Source organism: Dermochelys coriacea, chromosome 11 (assembly GCF_009764565.3).
Source record: "Dermochelys coriacea isolate rDerCor1 chromosome 11, rDerCor1.pri.v4, whole genome shotgun sequence".
In the NCBI taxonomy this organism is placed as follows: Eukaryota; Metazoa; Chordata; order Testudines; family Dermochelyidae; genus Dermochelys; species Dermochelys coriacea.
In genome coordinates this window covers 4,758,857-4,767,736 of record NC_050078.2, presented here as the reverse complement: position 1 = coordinate 4,767,736, position 8,880 = coordinate 4,758,857, and positions in this window count along the sequence as shown.

Below are 8,880 nucleotides of genomic sequence, written 5' to 3'. Positions count from 1 at the left end.
GAGAGAGGATAAGGTTGCATACTGGAACCCACTTACTCTTTGGTTGTGTCTCTGGGTGTGTCTACACCTCGCAAAAAAAACCCTCATGGCAGCAACTGTGAGCCTCGGTCAACTGACTCAGGCTTGCAGGGCTTGTGCTCCGGGGCTAAAAATAGCTGCATAGACGCAAGGGGTCAGGCTGGAGCAAGGGGGGAAGGTCCCAGAACCTTGGCTCCAGCCTAAGCCCGAACATCTGCTCTGCTGTTTTTAGCCCCTCTAGTGTTAGCCTGAGTTGGTTGTGCTCTGAGACTCCTGCCATGGGCTGGGGTTGGGTTTTTTTGCAGATGTACCCAAAGACTCCCTGCTGCTGTTTACAGGTGTACTAGGGAGCTTCCCTAGGAATCCAACGTTCTTGACCATTGTGCCTGTCTGTACTATTTGAAAGTGGGGTTGCTACGTCTGGTTTCCCCTTGCGTCAGTAGAAACATCAAAGGACGTGCGTCCCATGCTGACTTACTTGAGCAGTCCTGCTCCTCCTGGTAGGGGAGGGCAAACCCTTAATTAACCTTCTGTGTTATCTTCTCTTGGGCAACAGTGGCTACTCCTTTGAAAAAAAAACTGGCTCATCCTTCCCAGTAAGGGCTCAGTGGGGGACAGAGCAGCAGTATGAGACCTACCAGAATGGACACAGAGGAGACCTAGCTTCCTTACAACGAAGTTCAGGCATCCGTAGCAGACTGGCGGTACCTTATTATGTTGTCCTGAAAATGGTAATGGGGTGTTCCTGGTATGACGCATGTTGCCATGAGGGAATTCCCTTCCTGGAGGAGCAGATATGAAATTCCTCCCTCCAGTCCAGTGTGAAGGTTGAGGGGGCTCAGGATCCTGTTCTGATAGGACAGGACCAAGGTGCTGGATCTAGGGAACAAGGTCGTCGGCCTATTTGACCTATCGCCTCCAGAGTTGTTGGGACACCATTTTGCAGGGAAGTAGAAGAGATAAACAGTTTCTAATAGTTGCACTAGCACAGGGTGGACAAATATTTGATCCTGTGTAGGCCACTCCTGACTGCACTCTTTCAAGCAACAGGCCCCAGCCCTTCACTTCTCTCCAGGTGAAATCCCTTGATTCACCCCGCTGGTAGATCAGGCCTCCTCAGGTTACAGCGTCCCTGTGTATTAACCATGATTCTTCCTCAGGTCTGGCCATGTTTGGCCACCTAAACAGATTCACTTTGGGAGCGATGACTATGAGATGATAGAGACTCAGAATGGCATCTTCAAACCAAAATATTATTTATTTGTAGCAGTAGGTGTGACAGGATCCCTGGGCTACGATCTGGGACTGCTGTGCCCCTTTAACTCTCCAGCCTAGACTGGCTCTCCATGATGCTTTGCTAGTGACAAGCAGCAAACCCCTCCAGGTGCTGTTATCGCTCAGGAGCATACAGAGACACACCCAGCTAAATTGCATGAATGGTCTGTAAGTCACTCATGAACTATATGGAAGGAGACACCAGCAAATGCCCCCAGCCAAGTGTATTAACTGCAGAAAGATAGATTTTAAGTGATTATAAATAAGGCTGTGATGAAGTCACGGATTCCGTGACTTCCAAAGACTTCTGTGACTTCAGCCAGCGCTGGCTGGAAGCTGCAGGGTCCTCCCCTGCCTGCGGAGGCAGGGAGCTGTAAGGTACCCCAGGCGGCAGGAGCCCCCACAGGTCCCAGCCACTGCCAGTGGCAGGCGGACCTCCTGCAGCTCCTGGCCATGCAGGTGGCAGGGGGATTCCCACAGCTCCCCGCTGGTGGCAGGTGAGATTCCTGGAGCTCCCGGCAGCTATGGGTAGTGGAGGGACCCCTGCCGCTCCCTGCCACCGTAGGCAGCAGGGGGGATCCCCAGAGCTCCCAGCTGCTGCAGATGGCAGGGGGGGACTCCCAGAACTCTCTGCCTCCATGGGCAGCAGGGGGGACCCCTGGAGTTCTCTGCAGGAGGCAGGGGGGACCCCTGCAGCTCCGAGCTGCCAGCAGAGGGGGACCTTGGAGCTCCTAGCCCTCCCACAGCTGCCCAGGCTCCCCATGTGGTCATGGATATTTTTAGTAAAAGTCAGGGACAAGTCACGGGCTTCTGTGAATTTTTCATTATTGCCCATGACCTGTCCCTGAGTTTTATGAAAAATATCCATGACAAAATCTTAGACTTAATTATAAGTGGTTAGAGATGTTTACTTTTTATTTTCTTAGGTCACTATGCATTCTAAATCCTAAATGCATGAGAACGGCCATACGGGGTCAGACCAATGGTCCATGTAGCCCAGTATCCTGCCTTCCTGCAGTGGTCAATGCCAGGTGCTCCAGAGGGAATGAACAGAACAGGTCATCATCAAATGATCCATCCCCATCGCCCATTCCCAGCTTCTGGCAAACAGAGGCCAGGGACATTCAGAGCATGGGGTTGCATTCCAGACCATCTGGGCTGCTAGCCATTGATGGACCTATCTTCCATGAGATCATGGAGGTGATCAGTTAGAAAATACAGCTACGAGGGGATATAGATTAGAGAGGAATAAAGGAAATGCAGTTTGTTTTACTCTAGTCGGGCTGTCTCATGCACTTGCAGCTGTGCTCCTAGCAGTTCAAAATATGAAAGGCAAACTGCAGTGCTTCTACCATGCCTGTGCTGGGCATTAATCCAGCAAATCCTGGTTTAGCTGGCACAAGGAGAGCACGCTCTTAATTCCTTCCTTCCTTCCACCTGCTGTTTCAGTGCATCTCATCAGACCATCAAGGTGGCAGCTTCTAATCTGATTGTTAACTGTGGCATTTCTATGGCATATTTATGATGTTAAAAAACTATTTGCAGTGAGTTGCCTTTCTTTGTAATTAGATACAATTAGTGGAACCCTGGAGATTTTCCTTAATATTTAATGGTAGAAGAAGTGTGTGAGGTGTCAATAAATGCCACTGATTTTGATAGCCCCCATAGAGTTTTATTCAAATGAGTACCCCTGTAATTTAAAAATGAGCATAATCAGGAACCAGGGCACTAGTGTCCGCATCGAACAAAGAGCAGAGAGAGAGGGCTGTACTCTTCCCAAAGAACATCTATAATAATAAGATACTTTAGTCTGTCTGGTTTCAGAGTTTTAGTCTGTCTGTCCTCCTACAATGTGTGTAGCATCACTGCCCTCTACCTGATGTGTTAGACCTGATCAGATGTCTGTGAGTAAGGTTACTTTGTAGTGACCAAACGCAAACTACAGTAATGCTCTCTCTGAAGTGTGGATGATTATGTTGCCCTCTACTGGTTGCAATCCACAGAGACTCTAAACCCTGATAAGGACTGTGTGAAATATATTGCAACAAAATGAGACATGCAAAGTCTCACTGTTCCCCTGTGACTTCGTAAAAAGCTTGCAAAATATTACTACATATGCACTAAGGCAGGACCATTTCTGAAAATCCATTTTCACTCCAAAAATTAACCCCATTTTCAATGAAAACCTCAAAGATTTGAAATTTATTTTGAGAATCCACTTTAAAAAAAAAAAAACAAACAACAACCCCCATTTGGCAAAAGTCACAAAAAACTCCAAGTTTTTCCAGAAAAGAAGTCTTCTGGCTGAAAATTGCCAACGTATTTACATTTCCCTCCACCCTTTTGCACAGCCACGCCTGTGATTGTTTTGTGGGTTAGCACCAGGTTATATACACAAAGAACAGAATCTTTGCTTTTGAATCTGAAGCAATTCTGGCAGCGATTCAAACAGTACTGCATATAGCTCCGCTCCGTTGCATTGTCTAACTCTCTGACTATATAAGGCTGCTTTCAATGCCCGAAACAGAAATGGAAGCATATTAGGGTTTATATCAATGAAAGGCTATTTATAATAAAGGCTAAAAAAAAGGCTACTCTAGCAGCTGGCCATCATGTCAAGCTGCATCACATCCTAAAATATCCTACTTATGGGGTGCACAAATTAGATAGTTGCTCCTAGAAAAAGTGCTTCCCCAACCTTCATCCTTCCAGCATAATTCCAATCAACTTCTGGTAGCTGGAAGTTAAGTGGGACTTCCAGAGTGGGTTCATCCATTCAGCTAGGAAAGAGAGTCACACACAACCTTTACAATGCAGAGGTTTGCTCTCTGCCTGCCTTACAGACAGAGGAAGACTCTCTCTCCCCTGTCCCTCAGCTGTCTCTCTCTCTCTGATTTGATGAATGTGGGACAAATTCCTCCTCCATAAGGATTAATCTGTGGCCCTCATGAGTGTGTGTATGCGTGCAAGCACACTGTTGGTGGGGGTGGGGATGGTGGGATTTAGAGGATTTCATTTATTCTGAACAGAATGCAGAAGCTTGATGGCATTAATTATTTTAGCCATGTTGCCCAAAAAACCACACTGCGTGAAAGCGTTTCCTAGGAAAGCAGCAGCTGCATCTGGATTGCTAAAGGCAACAAACAAACAATAACCTACTGCATAAACACCGGAATGCAAGAGAGCTAAAAATTACCTGATTGTGAAACTGAGAGCACGTAAAGAATAAGAAGTGTAGGATGGTGCTTCTTCTGAGATAATCTAGTTCTCGGTAACATATAGCACAATAGTGGCCAGTGCCTCACTTCTAGGCAGAATGTAGCCCTGCTGAGTTCTACCATGCCTGGTTTTTTCCCCCGCTGTCCAAATTGCAATGTAATTTGGCCCCATATTAATTATCTCTTTCTCACCTATTTACCTTGTCTGTTCTCCTTTATTCCAGATTCACCCAATCTATTTGCTATTCTTTTGGAAGGTTTCCACTCCTACCAACCTGGAGCCATGACCTTTGATAGAAGAACCCTCTTGATCTACTGTTTAAGGACCCAGTCCTGCAACTCTTATATAAGCAACCCTAGTGAAGCCACAGGGGCTACTCATGAATAAATAAAATCAGGCACCAAATTGGGGGTAGCAATATCCGATGAAGTGAGCTGTAGCTCACGAAAGCTTATGCTCTAATAAATTTGTTAGTCTCTAAGGTGCCACAAGTACTCCTTTTCTTTTTGCGAATACAGACTAACACGGCTGCTACTCTGAAACCTGTCATATAAATCATAGTAATGCAAACATACGTTGGAGCAGATTTAAACATCTAACCCAGCAAAATCTACCTGAGAATGATTTTAATATCAGGAACAGCTGTCAGGCTGCCAGTAGCTTTACAATGAGTAATATTTTGCCTTTTGCAATACTAGAATTAAAGTGTCTTTCATCGTCTCCATTAGAAACGTTTTGTTAATCCAAGGATTTAGAACTTAGTCATGACAACAGTACTCAGAGCAGAAACCCGGTGTATCAGGGCTTTGCCGCGGGGGAATCTTTTAACAACAAATGTTTAAGAAGTGGAAATTCAGGGAAGGGCTGTTGGGTTGTTTTTTTTGTTTTTTTTTTTAGTCTTGGGTACTTTTCTGCAGTTGTTGAATTCATAAATCCCTTTGCTAAACTTGGGATCCTACTACAAAAAATGTACTGGCTGGTGAGTATGTTACTAATCCCCTGCACAGAAGAAAATGCTTGATCTGCTTAAATGTGATCATGTTGCCCTCCACTGGCTAGTCTACAAAAAGGAAAAACAAGCTAACATAACCTACAGTAAAAAGAAAAGGAGTACTTGTGGCACCTTAGACACTAACAAATTTATTTAAGCATAAGCTTTCGTGATGAAGTGAACTGTAGCTCACGAAAGCTTATGCTCTAATAAATTTGTTAGTCTCTAAGGTGCCACAAGTCCTCCTTTTCTTTTTGCGAATACAGACTAACACGGCTGCTACTCTATAACCTACAATGACATCCAAAAATCTATGTTAAAAGATCTTTAAGGTTGCAAATCAAGAATAAAAAAAATTAGGAAATGCCAGATTTAAGGTTTAAGGTCAGGCTTACATCATTATAACTTGGGGGTGGGAGGGTCAAGATTTTCTCCCACATGCATCATAGTGCCCTGGGCCTGCCATTAGCCGCTTGCTTCACTATAACAGGTTTCAGAGTAGCAGCCGTTTTAGTCTGTATTCGCAAAAAAAAAAAAAAAGTACTACGTTGTGTCGTATAGCTCCAGCAGGGAGAAATTTGTTAGTCTCTAAGGTGCCACAAGTACTCCTTTTCTTTTTTGCTTCACTGTGTGAAACCTGGGGCAGACTCCCAGGTCATGTTTTGTTCTGCAGGCCCGTGTAGTTAAAGCTCTGCCCTGTAAGAGGACCCATGCAGATCTCCTAATATGATCTGATGTAACCCTTCTGTGAAAGATTATTTATTTCAATAAAGTTATTGGGCTCTGTTCCCCCCCGACTTTAACACTCCCCACTCCATTTCTGGCCCCGTGGAATTTTGGCTGCAGGAACCCTTAGTCAGGGTCTACATTGTGTTGTATAGCTCCAGCAGGGAAAAAGGCAAAAGAGCTATCGCTCGTCTCACCCTGAACCCATTCACGCTTGACAAGGGCGGCCAGGCCCAGCTGCGTCACAGCTGCAGCTGTCTGGATAATGGATGCCTTCTTGTAACAAAACAGGGAGGCTATTTTCCTTCCTCCCTTGGAAAGGGGCTGAATGAAGTCAAGCACTGGGCAGCCTCCTCGTAACTACTGCCTTAGGCTGTGTTTGTTCAAGCCAGACCTCGTTTTCTTGGGGTACCAAGAAAGGACCAAAGGCAGAAAGGAATGAGAGCACCTTCTGTTGAGGAAGGTAACAAGAAATTAGGATTCCCAGTCCCTTTGTTGCAGGCAGGATTATCTGGATTGCCCTGGCTGCTTCTTCTGTGTAGATTTCACATGTTTATTATTTATATCTAGAGCCTGGCATTCTGTACAATGAAAATAACCAATTAATCAAGTCTCTTTGGCAGGCATTATAAGCAAAGACATTTCCATTTCAATCCAGGCCAGAAATGCTCTGGCATCCCCAGATGGAGCCCATTAATCAATCCTGATGACTGTCTACAAGGAGGCTCTGTGTAGATGTGGGGGAGATGAGATCAAGAACTGAAACTTGATTCATAAGTGATTAAAGAGGATTTCTTTCGATGGTGTAAATAGACCCCAGGAGGTGGGGAGTGAGGTTGTTTGGGTTAATTGTCTGTGTATTTCACTGAGATATTTATAAAATCACGTATATTCAAGGATGGATATTAGGAAAAACTTTTTCACTATGAGGGTGGTGAAGCACTGGAATGGGTCGCCTAGGGAGATGGTGGAGTCTCCTTCCTTTTGAGGTTTTTAAGGGGTCAGGCTTGACAAAGCCCTGGCTGGGATGATTTAGTTGGGGTTGGTCTTGCTTTGAGCAGGGGGTTGGACTAGACACCTCCGGAGGTTCCTTCAACCCTGATATTCTAGGAAGAGACAGTAACACATGCCTACTGCAGAAGAAAGAGGATTACAAATCGGGGGAAGATTACATGGTTTCAATTTTTCACATTGAGTCAGATTCACCAGCCTTTCCGCACATCTGAGCCAGAGCTCTGGGCCAATGCCTAGGTCCAGGGTTCACTGCGGAATGGACGGAGATGATTCTGAGCCAACATCTGGAAGAAGGGGTTTGCTCCAATGCCTGCAGCTAGGTTTCTAGGTCAACTCTATGGTTTCAGGGGAACACCTAGGCCATGGTTCAGAAAAAACACCAGGCTCTTGAGCAAATGCCAGGGGCTGGAATTTCATGCTTTACTCTGGAATAAAGTAACCGAAAATCAGGACCTCGTTATCCTCTTTCAGATCCCTCCTTCAAACTCTCCTTTGCTGTGAGGTCTACAAAAAACTTGACAATGGTTAAGAGGCTGGTGCACTGAGACCCCTGTAGATCACACTGACCAATATTGTCCCATTGCTTCCTTGTATGTCCCCATCTGTCCGTTTGCCTCCATCTCTTTCTGTTCGTTCTTCTCTTCCATTCTCAGGGGGATGAACCTGAGCAGTGAATGAATAAACAAGGCAGGGCCTTGGTCCCCCACCATGCAGTTGTTCCCTGGGTTTCCCCTCTGTCCTCCCCTTCTCCTCCCCCTGCACCTTCCCCCTCCGTCCTCCCCTTCTCCTCCCCCCTCCCCCTGCACCTTCCCCCTCCGTCCTCCCCTTCTCCTCCCCCCTCCCCCTGCACCTTCCCCTCCGTCCTCCCCTTCTCCTCCCCCCTCCCCCTGCACCTTCCCCTTCAGTCCTCCCCTTCTCCTCCCCCCTCCCCCTGCACCTTCCCCTTCCGTCCTCCCCTTCTCCTCCCCCTGCACCTTCCCCCTCCGTCCTCCCCTTCTCCTCCCCCCCTCCCCCTGCACCTTCCCCTCCGTCCTCCCCTTCTCCTCCCCCTGCACCTTCCCCTTCCGTCCTCCCCTTCTCCTCCCCCTCCCCCTGTATCTTCCCCCTCCGTCCTCCCCTTCTCCTCCCCCCTCCCGCTGCACCTTCCCCCTCCGTCCTCCCCTTCTCCTCCCCCCTCCCCCTGCACCTTCCCCTCCGTCCTCCCCTTCTCCTCCCCCCTCCCCCTGCACCTTCCCCTCCGTCCTCCCCTTCTCCTCCCCCTGCACCTTCCCCTTCCGTCCTCCCCTTCTCCTCCCCCCTCCCCCTGCACCTTCCCCTTCCGTCCTCCCCCTTCTCCTCCCCCCTCCCCCTGCACCTTCCCCTTCCGTCCTCCCCTTCTCCTCCCCCTGCACCTTCCCCCTCCGTCCTCCCCTTCTCCTCCCCCCTCCCCCTGCACCTTCCCCTTCCGTCCTCCCCTTCTCCTCCCCCTGCACCTTCCCCCTCCGTCCTCCCCTTCTCCTCTCCCCCTCCCCCTGCACCGTCCCCTTCAGGCCTCCCCCTTCTCCTCCCCCCCCCCGCACCTTCCCCCTCCGTCCTCCCCTTCTCCTCCCCCCTCCCCCTGCACCTTCCCCTCCGTCCTCCCCTTCTCCTCCCCCCTC